The 20,281-nt window shown below is 34.8% G+C and overlaps 1 long non-coding RNA gene across 2 annotated transcripts; it reads right to left on the bottom strand.

The window, feature by feature from the left end:
- Positions 1-1,751: 1,751 nt before the first annotated feature.
- On the bottom strand, positions 1,752-13,750 carry LOC125675712 (uncharacterized). 2 transcript variants are annotated; one of them, XR_007370618.2, is made up of 3 exons: positions 11,932-13,750; positions 9,819-11,833; positions 1,752-4,340 (listed from the first exon to the last, which is right to left on the bottom strand). It is a non-coding gene; the product is annotated as an uncharacterized LOC125675712 (long non-coding RNA). The 2 variants fall into 2 exon arrangements; XR_007370617.2 differs by having other exon boundaries at positions 9,819-13,750.
- Between the last annotated feature and the right edge of the window lie 6,531 nt (positions 13,751-20,281).

Genomic DNA, 20,281 nt, shown 5'->3' with positions numbered 1-20,281 from the left:
CAATACAAGAAATATCTTCTTTCAATATTTTTAAAATTTATAATTTCTATAGAATAGAGAATATTACTTCGATTGATGTACAAATAAAATTCTGTCGGGACGAGATCACATTCTCCATCGCCAACTTCCATGTTCATTTATTCCATTATCACCTGCATGTGGTATTTATGTCCCTCAGCTGGTTCAGTACGCGATAACATACCCTGCGTATGATCAATGTTTAAATCGCGACAGGCTACTGACAAATAAGTTTATGTTACAGAGTTATTATCGCTCTCATTAAAAGCCAGCACTTCATAAATTACATGATCGTTGTAACGATCTAGCTTTCCAATACAACCTATCATTGGGTGAAATGCTGTCTGACGTGTTTCATACCGATTGTTAGGTCGTTCTTGGTACACTGATTTTGGTTACGGATAACTCCGTTTACCTGATCAAAATATTGGGCTCACGGCGGGTGTGGCCGGTCGACAGGGGATGTTTACTCCTCTTAGGCATCTGATCCCAACTCCGGTCTATCAATGGGTCCGTGTTTCCCCAACTCTCTAATTTGTATTGCTTATAGGAGTTATGAGATTGATCATTGTTCGTTATCTTCACCTTACATTCTATGGTCGTTATAATGATCTAGTTTGTAAATGCAACCTTTCATTAGATTGAAATTCTCGGTTGTGATTGAAAAATGAGTCACACTTTGAATTTTCCTTTTTTGTTATATGGAAACTTTCATATTCATGTAGCAATATTACACTATTAGCAGTCGTTATCTTCACCTTTCATATAGTCTTTATGTCTGTAAACGGATATGGTGTGGAAGATCTTGTTCTGCCTATGATTAAGTTTTAAACTCAGGCGGGCAACTGACAAATAAGTTGATGTTACACGGATTTAATATGTCTCGTATAGATTCACCATTTCACAAATTCTATGGTCGTTATAATGAACTTATTTGCACATATAATTTCCCATTAGGTTGAATGTTGTTTGTTTCATGTCAATTGTTTTACAGTTCTTCACATATGTATTTTGACTACGGGTTACTCCATTTACCTGATTAAGATTAAGGCTCACGGCAAGTGTGACTAGTCAATAGGGGATTCTTACTCTACTAAGCACATGATCCCAACTCTGTGGTATCAAGGGTTCCGTATTCACATTTTTTCAAAAGAAAACCTAAGTAATCTTGTAATTTATGGTTAACACGCTATACGACTTTGCTATAATAATATATTTTTTAGTCAAACAACGATATACACATTACCTAATTGCCCCAAAATTAAAAGTATTTCATTTCATTTTCTAAAAGTCGATTTTCTTCGGACTGTGTCCCGATTAATTTTTTGAATAACTGAATGTTCAACAAGAAAACGTTGTATAGGTACATTGGTCGACAAATCTCATACATTGCAGAATTCAAGTTTTCAGCTATGGTTAAAGCATAACAATCTCTTAGTGCATGAAAGGTGAAGGTGACGAACATTGACCAATCTAATAAAACCTATGAACAAAACAAAATAGAGAGTTGGCAAAACACGGACTCCTGGATACATCAGAGGTGGGATCAAGTGTCTAGGATAGTTAAGTACCCCCTGTCGATTGATTGTGAGTCATATATCTTGATCAGATAAACGGAGTTATCCATCTTTAAAATCAGTGTGCACAGACAGATCTTTATGATCCCTAGCTCAAAAGCACTAGCCACATGGACTGACTCGTTTTTTTGCTCAAAGCAGGCAAATCAGAACAAGTTTGAGAAAAGAAAATGTCATTTATTTAGTAAGTGACGAAAAGTATATACAGTACAAGGGGTCATTAAAACAAAGTAAAAATTAAGATCGTATGCTGCAAACGACCCCCTGTTACATACATCTATAAAATCAACATTGAGAAAGAGAACATATATGCACAAAATAAAAACATCCGATAGGGGGGTTTAACAAGACGACCCCCTATTGCATACACATATGTGAAAAGACTAGCATAAAATATTGCCTACGCACAGAATCACTGATTTACATGTAGAGAGTTCCCATACGTGGAGAACTTCGTCATGACTTACGTCAGAAAAGGATCTTGCGGTAAAAATAGTCAAGAGAAAGAAACTGCTTTTAATTTTCAGGAAAGGTTACTGTGATAACAAATATAAAAGTTTATTTTATCATTACATTACATTTGTACTAGCATAGGTGTATATATTACGTATACTTCTATCAGTTATTATTGCGCCGGTAAGTGAGAAAGTTTCCCAGTTTACTTTCGGTAGGTCGGTGGTCTCTTCCCAGGTGCATTGTATCTGGGTTCTCTCTTCCACCAACAAAAAAACAAAAAAACAAAACAAAACAAAACTGGGCGCCACCATATAACTGAAAAATTGTTGAGTGTGGCGGAAAACATCAAATAAAAAAATAAAAAATATCAATTATTAAGAGAGGGGTCTGCCAAAGCAGAACTAGTGACAAAATTGTGGGGGGTTTTTCTTCAGAAAACTTGACTTTTTCATAGTTCACACTACAATATTGCATAACATAACATAATTTTACTTTAAATGTATTTTTAAAAAGCATAGGTTAGAAATATAGTTTTAAGCGAAGATAAAATGGACAATATTGTACTTTCTCATGTAATATATATATTGGGAGATACGATTCTAATAGTAAATATCTGACTTGATTTTCGCAGACAAGCATATCTAAAACAATTGTTGAACACAATGCAATATCAGATTAGACATATGTATGAAACAAATTGCAGTTTTCGGAAACTATGCCTTCGATCATCATTAAGTCAAACCAAAAGGAATTTTACGTTTTACATAAAGTATGTCTCCCTGAATTGGAAACAGAATGGCTTGAAAAACTAAAACAGATTTTTAAACATTTGGATAAAATAACTATATAGTGTGTATCCAGATATTATACCAGGAAACGTTAGTGGACTTTCCATACATTCCTTGTTATTGCTCAACAAATTCCACCCAGGAAAGCATAAAATCAAAAAATATAGGTCGATTGTATGCACACCGTTGTCCGTAACTCTGACGAAAGTAAAATATTGAATCTGTTTTGATTATGCTTATTATTCCACGATGACAATATTTTGGCCTTGGCAAATTTTCAGCATATTTCAAAATACTGTAAAAATACATTAAATTTCACAGGCTCTGCCATTTGGCATTTGGCAACTTGTCATGTGACTTGCACCAAATCTCGTTACAAACAAACACAACATCCATTCTTAAAGTTTCCGTCGTGTGATGGTTGGAAATGTTCGCTATAACCACCAAGTGTATGGAAATACTTTCTTAATGCATTCAAATTTTCCAGAGATTTTCCCACGACCACTTTCTGTCCATCCCAAACTCTATATTCTATATTCGAATGACCAAACGTCTACAATAAACTGCTTATATTTCAGTAATAATAATAATAATGTCCTTTATTTAAACAGGATAGCACAATTAGTTTAAAACTAGTTTACATTGTGGTCCTGAAAACATATATACAGACAGCAGTATTATACAGATACAATATGAATAATAGTATATGAAGGTATGTTGTATACATACATGTATGCTATTTAAATATTTAAAACTGAAAATAAAACAAAATAAATAAATAAACAAAGAAAAATAAAACTGAAAATAATCAAAAACAAATCTATATGGTTTTAATTTCCCGAATGAAAAAAAGGTAAGCGGATTTAAAAGTTTCCGATGTTGGGTAATATTTCTGCACCTCCTACATCCAGTGAAAAGAAATCGATATGGGTGGTTTTGAATTCCCCTAATGCAGTCTCCAAAACTAAAACAAGGGACCTTAATTTTGTTCTGCTCGTTTGACGTGATGTCCGTCAATATTTCTTCAATACCTCCAACCCCACCACATGTAATGAAATACACTGATGTTTAAATATCAAAAACACATGCACACATCCTCCAAGCACGTCTTATTAATGAATCTCTATTTCGACATAAATGCTGATTAGCTTCATTCGTGTTTTTGTTCAAGTCACAACGAATTGGATAAGAATTGTCCGTCGTGAACACCAATATCAACGAAAAATCCCCCTTCCTTTTCTATTATATCGTATACCACTTGGTCCTATTTTGCCGGAGAATACATTTTTTCCAGATTCTTTACTATCCTCTCCGGTTGTAGAGCCTACGATAGAGTTTGTCAAAATCATACCTGTCATCATCCTCTATTTCATACTGTTTTTGATTTGAAGGCAATACGAATTGTTTTTCTGTGGCTTGGTTTGAGAATCCAAAACGGTAAAAAACTTTAAACATCAGCACCATGAAAGCAATACTACCCAGAAATATCTTCATTCTGAAACTACAGAACAGGAAAACATAAAAAATACTATTGAATTTTACATTTGTTTGTGAGAGTTTTGAATCATATATTGTCACATAGATTACGTAAACGTTTCTTCTATTCATATAGAGACGTCAACAACTGTACGTGACGTGTCATAAATTTTTATCAATGCATGACGCTCAAGGCCATAGCAAATGGAGTCAATTTAATTTAAACATATATTATTGAGAAACTCATCAGGATTGGGCAACAGGCATATCCTATCTAGGCCCCTCTTACAGGCAAATGAAGTTCATTATCATAACGCCGGTCGTGGTAGCTCAGTGGTAGAGCGTTCGCTTAATTGGAAGGTAGTGAGTTCTAGACTCGGTCGTGGCATGGACGCGTCAAACCTTAGACATAAACATAGCGAGTGATTGCTCCTTTGCCAAACGTTGGCATTTAGAAGTAAGAATCACGTGTCTTTCCGATATAACCTTAAAAACGGAGGTTCCATATCACGACAGGTGTTGGCACGTTAAAGAAACCTCATTGTTAAAAGCCACAATCGCTAAGCATAGGTCTAAATTTGTGGTAATTCACCTGCAACTGGTGACGTCTCCATATGAGTGAAAAATTCTCATAAGGACGTAAAACCAACCAACCAGCCAAACATTATCGAGAGAACGCCAACTGACTTTTTGTTCTAAAGGTCATATTTGAAAGCCGCGTGACGTTAACTTCCCTTCCTGAGCATTTGGCAAAGCAACAGTCATTTTCTGTATTTTACGCGGAAGCGGGGATTGAAAATCGAAATAGGGGAGTTAGTGCCACATAAAATCTAGCCTTTTACCTACCGTATACGATACAATTAGTTACTTTAAATCTAAACTGATAAATGAAGTTCCAGCCACTCGATGAGCATGTTAAGGAATATTCGTCTACCTTTCTATATTACAATGTTTAAAGCTTTATTTATCTTAGGAAGTTCCCTAAATTATACATCAGACGCAATACGTTGAACTTTAAAATAAACATTACTGTATATTCCTAAATATACCCGAGCAATTTATTATCACGTAATTTCGCGAGAAACATCACTCGCGAAAAAAATATTTATCGCTTTTATTTTTATATTGCTAAAATACATGCAAAAACACTTGATCAACAGAGCACTCACGAATTTATTTTTTCGCTATTTGATGGTCATGAGTCATTTCGCGATAATAAGTACTCGTGTAAAATAAGGAATCTACAGTATTTATATGTCTTGTTCTTGAGTCTTCTAATGATCTCGTGGTGTGCAGTGTTTTAGATTCAAAATAGAATGTCATGCAGACTGGTTGTCTTAGTATTGGCCTGCCTCAGTCTGTATCCAAATGCTGTTTTCTCAATATCTTCTCAATGTCTAGATTAAGTCTTAAAGCACTCCCAAACCGTTGCGTTGAAACACTGATATGTCGAGATAGATAGATACACCAAGGGAAAAACTGAGAACAGGAATGGACAGCCACCACTGATTGTCTTCAATTCACTGGGGAACTAAACAAGCTATTAACACAATTATATCCTAAATAGACTTTTTAATTGCACATTTTCCATCTCATACTTATGCATGCAATCGCTGCTTTATCATTCGGGCACACACAACTTCCATATTGCAACAAAATGAAACTATTATCTTTTACATAATTATATGCACTACCATGAAACACGTATCACTAACTTTTTCGTCCAGTATATTTTATGATTGCCAATGTATAGTCAGTAATATATCTTTGATATTAATTGATATAATTACAATGATGTATAAGCGTGCTGTGCGTATGATCAGTTGTAAAATAAAGACAAGCTACCGACAAATAAATTATTGTTACAGGGGTTTCAACAGTCTTGCTTAAACTCAGTATTTCGATACTTATTTTGACTACGGATCACTCCGTTTACCTGACCAAGATATCAGGCTCACGACAGGTATGACCGGTAAACAGGGGATGCTTAATTATTAGGCACCTGACTCCAACTCTGGTATATCGAGGGATTCGTTTTTGCCCTTCTCTTAATTTTGATTTCTTTGAAGAATTTATGATATATGATCAAGATATAGAGCTCACGGCGGATGTGACCGGTCAACAGGGTATGCTTACTCCTTCTAGGCACCTGATTCCACCTCTGATATATCCAGGGGTCCGTGTTTTCCCAACTTTCAATTTTGTGTTGCTTATAGGAGATTGATCACTGTTTGTTATCTTCACTTGTTCAAGTAATCTGGCATATAATTTTGTATTTAAGAAACAAGTTGAAAAACAAACGAAATATATACGAAATGAATATAGAATTATTTATAACGGTGATTATAAAGCGAATTAAGGTGTGTTATTAACTTCTGTATAATCAGTCATAGGTACAAATTACAACATGTTTCCATTCAGCGATAGATAGAAATCACAATACGCTTCCATGAAAGCTTTTGAATAATATCGGTGTTAATTTCATTGTTCCATTGCTTTTATATCTTCGCATGACAACCAACATAAAGTAGACATTTATAAGGGATGTCAAAATGAATATGCTTCCGGAGTTCAACATCTGATAATGTATTCTGAGCTGTTCCGTTTGAAAACAGAGAAAGGAAATAACCCAAATAACTAGGAGGATGTAAATTTGCGGAACTAAGCATTAAACACAGCAGGAAAAACTCGTTAACCCTAATTGAGTTCAGGGCCAATGAGTTACATGAATTTCTTTTACATTTGAGTACCATGTTTGTACGCGAATCAACACTATTTATAGTAGGAATATTATTATGATATCCCATTTCTTTATATGCGTATAGTATTTTATTTTATATCGCGCCCCATTATCATTTATACAAGTTTTAAAATGGAACCGTTTTGTCAAAGATTTGCCGTTTTACATCAAACATTAAACCGCTTCCTTTGTCAGTATTCAGAGTTGGTAAATACGACTGACTTTATTCAAAATTATTACCTGGTTATAGTTCTGCAGTTATTTTCCAGTTCTGCTTAAGGTGCGTTTTTTAACTTACAAGATATTGAAGTGCTTTGTGGATGTTATCCAATCTCGACTAATCTAGACTTTTTATTTTTACATTTACAAGCGTTATCACTTTGTTCAATAAGTTGTCGCTTTACACCAACTTGATACTACATGTAAGAAACACGTGTCTTCCATGAGTGATGTCTCCAACGGTTTTTCTTTTGATTTCCTTATACAATGAAAATAGTGACACTATGGGTTTCTGTTAGTAAGATTTCTTAAAAAAAAACCCAACTACTATTAGTAGTACTATTATCAAAATCGTCTGTAACTTTTGTATGGCATCGTCATGGATGCAGTGATGACTAACTCTTCGTATAGTTTCAATTAACTTTTCAGCATTTTTGCATTCAAACTTTTGTTTAATGTCTAAAGTCCAAGTCCAACTATTAAAGCAATTAAATCTGAAATCAAAAATAGCACTGAAATGATTGAACATATAAACGATCTTAATTAAAATGTTTTTGCGCAATTCAACAAACTTCGAGAAACAGAATTTTTGCATTCAAATTTCAAAGAAATTATTATTAAAAATTACAAACACTAAAGTTAAATATTAGATACATCTAAACACACAATTTACATTGCTAAACTACTATCCGGAAGCAAACTTTCAGAAATATGAAAATAATAAGGGACATGCAAACGTTTACATTAGGATGTTCCTTAAATGACCTTAAAGAATCTATTTTAAAATCATCAATTATATTTTTCCAATATCAAACTTCCGATTGCAAGATTCGAAATAGCAATGATGATAATGATATCAATGTTGATGGTGTTGAAAACATAAAAAAGCCAATATTTTGAAAAAACCTCGGATTCTATATCATGGGCTTTTATTAGAAAAGAATTAATTTTCTTTGGAATTTGACAAACTACTGTTGGGTGATTGTTGATTCTTAATCAAATGTTCAAAGTATCATATTATATATATGAGAATTAACGAATAACTTCGAAATCTGAAAGGATTCTAAACAAAATACCCCAATTGTATACAACTGCGAAATTTGTGTGTATCCTGTGCGTGGAATAACTACACCACAACATATCCCAAGATACACTATTGGCGGATATTGCATCATTCGATCGCTTCTGTTGGTTTACTAGTACTGATAACCGCAACTATGTGCAGTATTCAAAGTCGCAACTACGAGTACAAGTTTTATACTGTGTTAAAACAAAATTTCAGCATATCTTGGGCGTGCAACAGTGGTGAAATAATTAATTGCTAACAAAATTTTACCACTTTCTTATTGGACGATAATTATGTAATTATCTCTTGAATTGTCATGGATCACAAAACGCTGTAAGATCAAAGCTCATCAGTTAACTAGGACTTTAAACACAGGGACTTGAATATTTGATATGCTTCTTAAATGTACCTGGATCACGTGATCAATGTCGACTCTTAATAAATACTGGATGAATATTTTCGAAATTATAAATGGCCAATGTCTTGTGTACAAACTTGGACTTCTCATGCACGGTGAAGATAACGAACAGTGATCAATCTCATAACTCCTATAAGCAATACAAAATAGATAGTTGGGCAAACACGGACCCCTGGACACACCAGAGATGGGATCAGGTGCCTTGGAAGAGTAATCATCCCCTGTTGACCGGTTACATCCGACATGAGCCCTATATCCCAATCAGCTAAACGAATTTATCCGTACGTAGTCAAAAGCAGTGTGCCAAGAACGGCTTAACAATCGGTATGAAACACGTCAGAAAGCATTTGACCTAAAGCGAGGTTGTATTGACGAACTAGATCGTTATAGCGACAATAGAATTTGCGAAATGCTGACTTCAATCGAGACTGTTGAAACCCCTGTAACATCAACTTGTTTGTCAGTAGCTTACCTCGATTTAAAACCTGACTATACGCAGAACAAGCTCTTGCATATCGAATCAGCTGAGATATATAAACACCATATGCAGGTTATAATGGAATATTGCTACATAAATATGGGAAGTTGAGGATGGAGAAGCTGAAATCATCCCGTTTGTCATACAGTTGAGTTGTCAGTTTGCCGTTAATGTCATATCAATCAACAGGGTATTTTAGCAAGGGTATCTTAACTTCTGCTTCATTTCACAAAATCTTTAAAATAGTTCTTAGGTGTTCCTGATTCGTACAATTTAGACACCATGGCAGAATTTTAAGACACGACACGATATTATAGAAATTGGTAAAACAACATAGATTCTTTTGCTCAGTGCCTGTGAATCGGAATTCTTCCTCCAACAAAGAAAGACATATACGCAGTGTTCCAGTGCAGATACATTGTTTCGAAATTTGAAAATTTATTGACCGTATTCACTGACATTTTATACAGTAAATATCTACAAGCGTTATTTTGTAATATATATAGAATAATCAATAGGTTTGGTGTGATAAAATCCCATTTAACATAATCAAAACATGCATGCTTTTCTCAAATTCCTTACCCAGATAACAGGCTATCGTTCTCAAGAGGCGGCCACAGGATTAACAACTTACTCAGGCGAGGAATGAATTCGTGTTAGTGTAATGCTGAAGAGGATGTTTAGAAGAGCTCTTCACCTTTGAGCATTTATCATTCTGATGGATGTGTGTTTGTTTCCGTCCGTATGTGTGAAGGACCCAGATATAAAAAAGAAACATAGTATAACATTTTCAATAACTGTGTCATCTAGTCCATATTAAACTTTTGCACAATTTATCCGGATTTCCTTTTATTTTATAGCAAACGTTTTCTTCTTCTTTTTGTTTCCTTGTCCCAAAGTACACTGGTTTAATTGGCACTCTTTTAGAAATCTTTATGAAAGTTGTTTACTTATGACATTCTTTCCTGTTTTTATTATATTTCTTGTATTTTTCCATCTCTGTTTTAGAAAGGTTTGGTATTTATTGGAGCGGTTTTATTAGGAATACTGCTTTCCTTCTCGAACTTAAGACATGAAAACAACTTTAGGTCGTTAATCCATGTAATATTGCAATGCAATACGTGTAAATCGATTCTTGGTTGATTTTATTTAGAAGATGCTTCCAAAATGTATGTTACTCCAAAAAACAGTGTAATATACAGTGCAGAATTTGTCAGGTGTATTTAAAAATTTGAAAAACGTGAAACGTCCGTGGTCACACCGATGTGAAATATAAAAGAATTAAAGCGTATTGATAGCATATATCTTCAAAGAGTTGCTACTCAATATACACGTGAGACACATACGTTAAGCATACGCATTTACCATGAAAAGTGAAGATAACGAACAGTGATCACTCTCATAAATCCCTTAAATAATGAAAATCCGGAGTATGGCAAACTCGGACGCCTGGACACGACAGATGTGGGATCAGTTACCTAGGAGGAGTGTTTATTCTCTGTTGACTCCCCGCCACGAGTCCTTTATCCTGATCAGGTAAGAGGAGTGAGTAATCCATAGTTAAAAATCACTATCTTCCAAAAGGTCCAACAAAATAGCGTCACTGTAACTGTAACCATACATCAAAGGTCGAAGAAAATATCGTCACTGTAACTGTAACTATGCATCAACGGTCCAACAATATATCGTCACTGTAACTGTAGCCATGCATTTGCATACACGTCCAACTATATGGATACAGATATGTTCCTCATAGAGAAATTCTGGTTTCTCGGCAACAAGAGAGCGACGATTGCCCTCGTCATCAAATGTCTGTGCTTCAAAGCAGCGATCATCCTTCACGAAGTACTGTATATTAGAAATGGACTTTATGGGTCTCTCAGACGAACTTCAAAATCAAAGTACCGCGTCACGGTAAGCAATGAGACGATAATTAACTTAAACGCCTAACATATGTTTTGATCTGAAGTACATTATTTAAAGATTTATGCCTATTTATATGAGTGAACGATTTTCATAGAGGCGGAAAACTCCAACCAAACATATTTTGTTGTTTTCTATTTTCAGTGACGCAAAATTAGGGACATATATACCGTTCACTGTACAATTCCCGGTCGTTTGTACTCCATATTAGCGAAATAAAAAAAGCAATTGTTTCAAAGTACTCTTGAATACCTATGAAAACAAACATGAACAATTACTTTGACGTTTGGACATATCAGACTCATTGGTTCACACCTAAATATATCAAATGTTTCAGGATTTTTAACACGTGTTTATCACGTGGTGGTACTTCACCTGGTCCAACCAATGGTGTGTTCAGGGTCCGCGTTTGCACTACTCCTATGTTTGCATTCTTTATAGGAATTATATATGAGATCACAGTTCGTTGTCTTCACTTTTCATGATGCAGAATCGCACATTCTAGGATCTCGGTAGCCTCCATTTTTAGATCATACCAAAATACGACGACATAATTAATTTCTTGTGGTCCCCCCCAATAAAAATAGGAATAAACAGCACTACCTTACATGTTCATAGTATTCCTTTTATATTTTTGACAGTTCTCATATGGAACAACTTCTCATGATATAAACCTACAGAAATGACAGGCACTGGTTAGTCAAAGGGAGGTAAACATTTCATTAAATTCGAGACTTGATAGATCTGACTGATGTATGTATTATAACTTTACCTTAAAATATGTATACAACGTTGTCGTAAATAATCCACCCAATGCTTAGAATGACACATGCTCTGCTGGAAATATTTTACATACAGCACAACATATCAGTCATTATGATAGAATCACTCAAAGTGTTCATTTTCATAAAACATTGTATGCCAATTCCCACTACTGTAGAGATATCCTCCTCCCTGAAAAATATTTCAGCATTAAACTCAGTTGCGCGGTCAGTGTGATCAATTCTGTCTAATGAATAATGTATGTAAATGAATACTAAGGTCTATATTGTTATAAATACAGCTGTCATCTTCTTTAGCAACTACAAAAGGAATCTAAAACAATCTACATGTATGGTGCAATTATAGCGAATGACAACACTTTGTATTCATAGTTATGTAGATGTGTTAAAGACACTTGCTGTAATTTATTTTTCAAAAAGGATAAAAATGAAAACTATATCAATGTTTTCATAAGTAAAATGTATATGCTTTACCGTATGAAATGCAATTTATTCTCACATTTTCTCAATTAAGTGTAAAACAATACCAAAAACCTATATAGACTCATATCAGGAGTAATAATATAATAGAAAATTTACAAGTCATATATACGAGTATTTAGGGACCGTGCATCCATTTGTGGATCAATTGTATGCAAAACTGATACGGTACTTCTTTTGATGCACCAGATGCGCATTTCGACAAATAATGTGTCTTCAGTGAAGTTCAAGCCGAGATGTTGGAAATTCCAATGGCAAAAAACTTGTAAGAGCTAAAAGGAAAACTAGAGTGCCAAAAAACCAAAAAAAAAAAAAAAAAAAAAAACCAAAAAAAAAAAAAACCAAAAAAAAAAACAACAACAAAAAACTGAAGCTGAATTCGTCCAAGGATCAGAGCTATGCATGAGGGAGATATCATCATTAATTTTGAAATGAATTTCTAGATTTTATACCAGCAATTAAATATACATCTGTATTTTCAAGCTAGTAACGATGTACTTAGCTACTGGGTTGTAGAGACCCTCGGGGACTGCTTCCATCAGCAGAGGCCTCGAACCAGGGGTCATAGTATAAAACTTATTGGGTACCAATTTTGATGCACCAGATGCCCATTTCGACAAATAATGTCTCTTCAGTGCTGCTGATGCCCGAAATTTGGAGATTCCAAATGACAAAAAACTTGTAAGAGTTAAAAGGAAAACTAGAGTGTCAAAAAACAAACAAACCAGGAGCCAAATTCGTTCAAGGATCAGAGCTATGCATGAGGGAGATATCATCATTGATTTTGAAATGAATTTCTAAATTTTATTCCACCAATTAAATATACATCCGTATTTTCAAGCTAATAACGAAGTACTTAGCTACAAGGCTGTAGAGACCCTCGGGGACTAACAGTCCACCAACAGAGGCCTCGACCCATGGGTCATAATGAAAAACTTATACGGTACCAATTTTGATACACCAGATGCGCATTTCGAAAAAAATAATCTCTTCAGTGATGCTGAAGCCTAAATTTCGGAAATTCCAAATGACAAAAAACTTGTAAGAACTAAAGGGAAAACTATAGTGAAAAAAAACAAAAAACTGGTGCCACATTCGTCCAAGGATCAGAGCTATGCATGACGGAAACATCATCCTTAATTTTGAAATTAATTTCTAAATTGTATCAATCTTCACATTGATTTTCACTACGAATTACCCCAATTTAGCTGATCAGATATGGGTCTTATGGTGGATGTGAAATGGGATGCTTACTCTTCCTATAGTTTTACAATATACATGTATGTATACATCTTGTACCCACCAAAGAGTTGAATAGAATACAGAGTGTACCTCCATCATAAAAGAGTCCATATGTAAGGTTAAGATAACGAACAGTGATCAATCTCATAACTCCTATAAGGAGGCGAACACGGACCCCTGGACATACCAGAGATGGGATCAGGTACCTTGGAGGAGAAAACATCCCCTGTAGACCGGTCTATTGCAACATCAAGGGTAAGTAAAATGCAATATGAAGTCCTTCTTCCATTGCGTAGTGTGAAGTCTTTATTTCCCAAGTTTTATACGTGAGCGAATATAAAAACATAGACTACTGATTTGCTATTTGAAATTGTCGATAATATTGTCAGACTTCTATGGGTATTGTAATGTTTTAAAGTGAAGATATCATACAAATCTTAATGATGATACATAATACATGAATGAAAGACAGGGTTTACTTCGAAACCTATTGTTCGTTCTCCAGCTGTTTATAACTACAGCTAACATACCACACATTATTCATAATTATGTTTTCTCACAAACGATGTGCGTGTTTTTCTAAAACTATTTTGATTTAAAAATGTTTGAAAAGGATTACTTGAAATAAAACAATTACACAAATAAGAGACACTCCATAACTATTTGTAGTTGGATGTACAAGAAACGAACTGGCAAAGAGCTATGTCAGGGAGTAGATAGCAACGCAAGTTAAAATTGAAATGGTTTTATGCAGAGCAGTTTTATACTCATTTCCTACCAAAAACAGTACTTTTGATACACTTGGGGCATGTTGCTATCATTATTCGCATTCAGATTACTGTTTAAAGCATGTGTTGGTGTTATTGATTTTCATTTTTGTTAAGGTACTTTCGTTATCTAATTATAAAAGGCATTTGTAGTTTGACCAGTCGCGTTAGCATAGTGTCATTTAGACTGTTCTCTTCGTAACCAGGAAGTCATAAGTTCGAGCTCCACTCGTGTCATGGCCGCATCAAACTCACGACATTATTGCTCGTTCGCCAGACTTCCGACATTTACTAGTGAGAATCACAGGTATTTCCTATATGACCTTAAAAACGGAGGTCCCGTGTTTTGATGGCGTTGGGATGTTAAAGAACTCTCACTACTACGGCCATAATCACTAATATAAATCTAGATTTCTGGTACTTCCCTAACAACTGTCTACTTCGCATGTGAGTGAATAGTTCTCGACGGAACCTAAAGCAAACAAAGAACCACCCTGTTGTAGTTTTATAAACAATTTCCGCTCAGTATGATAACGGAAATGAAAAATAACGGGGAAGCATACAGACGAAATGTTTATATTTCCTCATGTCTATTCAAACTAAGGATATTTCTATTATAGTTCACGCATATAAGGATGTTTTGGAATTTGTACCGGTTGTAAACATTTCTGTATAATAAAAAAGGTTGTACATTCCTAAAACTGTTACAACATAAAAGTTCATTCCTGGGATTTTTTTCAGTGAACTTTTTGTAATATTTCAATAATTAGATATATCGTGAAATTTAGATTAAAAGCTGTATTTAGGTAAAGTTGTATTATCACTACCAATCCAAACACTACCTGGACAATTAATTTTGAAGGGGTGTTGATCACGCCGTCTTGATATCAAACGCGGAAATGTGAGACATCGAATGATATTAGCTCAGATCCAAACAACACAGGACATAATCCATTTAAACATTTTCGACAGGAGGGGAAGTCGAAAGCTTACTTAACTTCAAGGAAGATATACAGGGCGTATCACCTGAGAATTAACAACGTATCGACATTTTGTAAACGTATGCAACGTACAATATGTTAAACAGAATCAAATCTGCGTTTATACTTATTCTACAACCGATATATCCGATGAGAACACAGCGCTCTACTCCACACTTTGGACACGTGACATCAATTATTACCTTATCGCATGCACTTGCAGGATCTGTTGTTATATTTGGAGTTTTCTCAGCAGAGAAAGGTTTGAATGAAAAGTATTTTCTCGTTAAATGGGTTCTTCTGACCATATTTGCCACTTTGGGTGCGTTGTCTGTGTTAATCTTAATAATTTCGAGTTGCCGTCGGGCTCTCAAGACACGACTGGAAAATACAGGAGAGGAACCTTCTATAAATCTTATAGTGGTGTTTCTGTGGATATTTGGACTTGCCAACATGATTCAGATGAGTCTAAACATCGTCGTGTATATAGAATGCATCACAAAACCAGTCGAAGACGATGCTCGTTTTATATTCCTAATCTTTGCAAACACTGTCAACCTACTGTTCACAACGTTGCAACTGGTGTTCCTTACGTATAATAAAAGAGCTCATCTGCGGTTGACATCTTATCTGGATTTTGCTGTCATTATTATCCTGGCAGCAAACTTCACAATATGGTACAGTTCATCTATACATTCTCTTTTTATACATGGAGATACAACGGGACATGGAAACAAATCATGTTTTCATACATCAGATACTTATAGAGGGCTGGTGAAAGAAATGTCGGTTATTTTGTTACCACCGGAGATGGAATTTTTCATTCTTTCTTCAACACTTACAATATATCTCTGGCAAAATGCATTGGAATATCAAACAGTGAGACACGCTCAAACATATACTGTTTTAACTGGTGATAACTATGAAGGTCTGCCCAATACTATTTCCAGGGATATGGGTGGTACACATATTTTGGCTCTAATATTAGGATTATCTGTTAATTTCCCCGTTTTTATTTCGACAGTTTTGCTCGATTTTGTGTACGATTGGAAAACCAAACACTTGATAACCGTTTTAGATGGCAGTGAAATTCTCAGCGGTATATGTACTTGTGTGGTAGTGTCTGTGAGCAGTCACAGAATGAAAAATGACTTGAAGTACACCACGAAACCTTTGGTTATGAAAGAGTACATTTTAATCATCAGTTCAGCCGGAATAATGGCATATTTAGCGATTGGTTTCTTAGCGAGCCTCTCAAATAATACCCATCAAACGTCTAGCATTGTAAGTCACTTATTCCAGATGGTGGTAGTATTCCTTCAGACGTTGTTTTTGATCCGTTCCACTCGATACACTACAGGAGAACGTCGGACAGGGTTTTCCTCTATCGCCCCGCTGTTTCTCGTCACCACCAATCTCGTATACTGGTTACTAGATTCCTACAATAGAAACTTCATATCAAGATCTCGCTTCGGAGATTATGCCAACTGGAAGTTTGTTAGGATTTTTCTAGTGCCGTTGACGGTGTATTACAGGTTTTTCTCCGGAATGAGTGCTTATTCCATGAACAAGAGATTTCAACAGCAATGATATCCTTTTATCTAAAAGCTTTTCGATATACATGTATTTGCAACATTTACATAAATGCATTCACAATAGAAGAAAAACAAATCTTATCATCAAGCCTCTGTGGTTATACATTGAAAAATGAAGATAACGAATAGAGATCAATGTAATAAATTCTATAAGGAATAAATAATAGAGATTTGGGCAAACACGAGCCACTGGATATATCACAGGTGGGATCAGGTGCATTGGAGTAGTAAGTGTCCCCTGTCGACCGGTCACATCCGCCATGAGCCTTATACCTTGATCACATAAACGACGTAATCCGTTATAAAAAAAAAGGAGTACCAAGAATGCCCTAGCAATTGGTAGAAAACAGGTCAGACAGGTTTTAATGTCAAACTAAATCGTTTTAACCATAACATAATTTGCGAAATGCTGACTTTAAAATACACTGTTGAAACCCCTGCATCATTAACTTCTGTGTCGGTAGTCTGCCTCGATTTAAAAACTGATTATATGCTGAACAAGCTCTTACGTATTAAATCACTTGAGATACATAACCACCATACACAGGTGCTATTGGAATAATGCTAGATAAATATGGGAAGTTAACGATAGAGAAGATGAGATCATCCAGTTTGTCGTAAATTTGAGTCGTTAGTTTGCTGTTAATATCTGTTTCCAATAGAATATCTAGGTATAAAACAGATGTGGGAGAATCTGATGTGTCTTTTATTTGAGATCACTGGTGTAGATTGAATCGACATTAGTCTTCATGTCTCTCACCGATTCGATATGCAAGAGTTTGTTCTGCGTATGATGCTATGACAGGCTACTAATAAGCAGGTGCCCGGGTTTACGCGACTCTCTATTTTGTATTGCTTGTGGGAGTTATGAGAATGGTGACTGTTTGTTATCTTCCCCTTTCATATTTCAACAGTTTCGTTTAACATTAGCATTTCGCAAATCTATTATATTATAATTATTTAGTTTACCAATACAATCTGACACTAGATAATTTTATTCCAATTGGAAAACCGTTCTTTAAGATATAGGGCTCACGATTGGTGTTACCAATGAAAAGAAGATGCTCTTTCTGGACACCTGATCCCACCTCTGGTGTGTCCTGGGGTCCCATGTTTCCCGAACTCTGTATTTTGTATTCCTTATGGGAGTTGTGAGTGAGACTGATCATTGTTCTTTATCTTCACAATATCACTTGGGATTTAATCCATTAGTTATGATGAAACTAATTTAAGATTTATATTGGAATTAGTGAATCATTCATATTAGACTTAATTCATTATCTATATTAGATTGTATTCTACATTCATTTTGGAATTAATTCAGCATTTAAATTCCACCATTTATGTTGTACTTAATTCATCATTTATATTTCATCATTTATATTGGACTTAAATTCATAATTTATATTTGACATCATTCATTATTTTATAACGGATTTGATTTTGCATTTATCGTTGGACTCGATTTCGCATCATTATTCCGAATCATTTTGTAGTGACTGAATTCATCTTCGTTTTGTATGAGACTTGATTATTTAATAATTTTGTGTTTGACTTGATTGTCCATCATTTTATTCTATTTTCTATCATTCTTATCCTAAACTCGATCTGTTGCATCGCTTTAGCCGTTATCGCTAAAGATCTTAAAAGGGATCCAAGTGTTAGTATCTGTCGACAGTAAAGATGAATTTTTATATCTACAGTGTAACACATGCTATTTGGAATAAGCCAATGATTTAATTCTATGTACAGTGTTTGTCATTACAACAGATGTTTTCAGCATCGTGAGATCGTCGCTTTTAGCTTTAAAAAGCGAATAATATTATCTTTGCTTCATTTGAAGAGCCTTTTACAAATCTGATACGCCAGTAATACTATCATGATGAAATAAAATAAGTCATGTGTGTCATTCCTGCGTCATGTTGTATGCTGTCAGCATTCTACTGATAACACTAACATTCCATCACTATCTCAATGTGACTTTTAAATCTCACTTATTACTATGTACTATGTCAGCTAACATTGATTTCCATATCAAAAATGTTCCTGCAGATATAGAATCGGATGTTCCTGAAGATATGTCCCAAGGTTTTTAATTTGTGTGTTTAATGTATCATCATAAATGAATAAAATCAAACTGAAAAGTGGAAAATGGTCTTTATAACTATTACACAAATATCATTGGTTTGATGAATAATTAAAACAATACCGGTAATGTTTTCATTGTATATTTTTAAACAGAGTGCTTATTTTCCTTGGAGGATATTTTACTCTCAATTCGAGACTGGTTCATTCGTATTGCCGTGTACGGATCTAGAGGCGGCGGGGAGTTTGTTCGGGATCCCCCCACTCCTGGAATTTGTAAGATACAAACGATCATGATCCCTGAGAAGAAATAAGATGTTACAAGTAATTAAGTAATGAAGACAAATCCCAAATTATTTAAGGAATTACTTTAATTCTGGGGCAAGTTATACGAGTATAACGTGTATGCAGCTTCAGTCCCAGACTGGTGTACTGCAGGGTGGGAAAATAATCTCGAAGCCAAGTAGTAATTCAATATTTTATTATGGTTATGGCTTCACAAGAAGTAAAAGACTGAAATTAAATATTAATCATAAATAAATTCCGACACAGAAAATTCCCGATTTAGAAAAAAAGACTTATTACTCCTAAATTTGATAATTTTGCCTAACTGACTTTGGCAACAATATGATATGACAAATCTAAACAGTATAAAGATTCCTAGGTAAATTTAACAATGGATATTTGCTATATTTTCAAAGTAAACAATCGTTTAACACCTAACCCGAATTTTCTCAACTATGTTTCAAGAATTATCGAACATGTGCTTGGTATTACTAAATTATGCAAAAACATATATAAATGCATTTAGATCAGTGTTCTAATGAAAACTTACATCGGTGTGGCACCTCAAAAGATTGAAAAAGAACAAATATTCAGTAAATGTAGCAGCCCCACTGCTTTGACGAAGTCCCGGACATAAAGTGCTAATCCCGTATGAACGGAATTGAGTTTTCCGGAAAACGCGATAGCACAATGTGGTTTGAGTCAGTTTACGTTTTATTATAATCCGCTTCGCGTTATACTCGTATAACTTGTCCCAGAATTAAAATAATTCCTTATGATTTAATACAAGAGACACATATGCTAACCTTTGTTTATCAAAATGTACATAAACTCGAAAAAATACAAGTCAACTGAACCGCGCAATGATTCACTTAGCAACAACGACACGAAGCGTTTAGCTGTGAA

Source organism: Ostrea edulis, chromosome 3 (assembly GCF_947568905.1).
Source record: "Ostrea edulis chromosome 3, xbOstEdul1.1, whole genome shotgun sequence".
Lineage (NCBI taxonomy): Eukaryota > Metazoa > Mollusca > Bivalvia > Ostreida > Ostreidae > Ostrea > Ostrea edulis.
Note: the sequence above shows the minus strand (reverse complement) of the source record. Positions and strands in the feature narration are given on the sequence as shown.